Below are 974 nucleotides of genomic sequence, written 5' to 3' on the forward strand. Positions count from 1 at the left end.
ATCAGTATTTTCTCGACATAAAACAGACATGACATGTAATACAGCACGTATGAGTTTCCAACTGATTTTCCGAATTATACTGTGCTGTTAAGAAAACATGGAACAGAACTAGTATATGTACCATGAGCTGTCGCCCATACTAAACTGCAGAAGAGGTAGCAACTTGCAAAACAGCCATCTTCAGCGGACAAAGAGACACGAGACAGGGGGCAGCAGGGAGAGAAACAGTAGCAGACGAGGAATCGTCAGCCTAAGCACTGGGTGCTGCAGCAGAGAGTCCCGTAACGAGATTGGATGGAGTGGCCTCATAGGTAAAGATACAATAGACTGATTAAACAACACTGAAACCGAGATGTGGAGGACATAACAATAGCACCTGTACACATAATTATCTGGCAGTCATGTCACAAATCTTTAGATAGAGAACTCTTCCAGAATCAACATGGAGTGAGACCTTCAAAGAAGATTAGTTATGTAGGAAATATGAACTAAATATCCTTTTCTATGAAGTTCACACCACTGAACCCATATCCACACAGGATGTTGAAAAGTAACATAAAGTTAAACTGTATATTTTAAAAATACAACTCATTATAAGAAGAGCAGATGGAAATGACTGTTTACTGCGCTGATGAGCCTCATCTGCACCAGACCGAATGAGATCTTTTAACCCTTTTAATCATCTGACAGATATATTGCGTAATGTATTATGTTTTAAGTGCATAGTGTATAGTCTGGCTGGTAGTACGTTTTGTAACTCATTATATACTGTATACATGTAATTACATGGTAAATTTTCATTTCAGTTTTCAATTGCAGCAACCCGAAAACTTATATTAATTTCTTAGGAGAAAAAAGAAGAAAACACTGTTTACATTTAGAAGATATATAAGTAATATAGTCATGTATCATAATGGCTGAAGAAGTCATTTACAAAAAACAAAATACAAAAATTCAAAGATTATTGCGACGAG

Source organism: Penaeus monodon, unplaced genomic scaffold (assembly GCF_015228065.2).
Source record: "Penaeus monodon isolate SGIC_2016 unplaced genomic scaffold, NSTDA_Pmon_1 PmonScaffold_3751, whole genome shotgun sequence".
NCBI classification, from domain to species: domain Eukaryota; kingdom Metazoa; phylum Arthropoda; class Malacostraca; order Decapoda; family Penaeidae; genus Penaeus; species Penaeus monodon.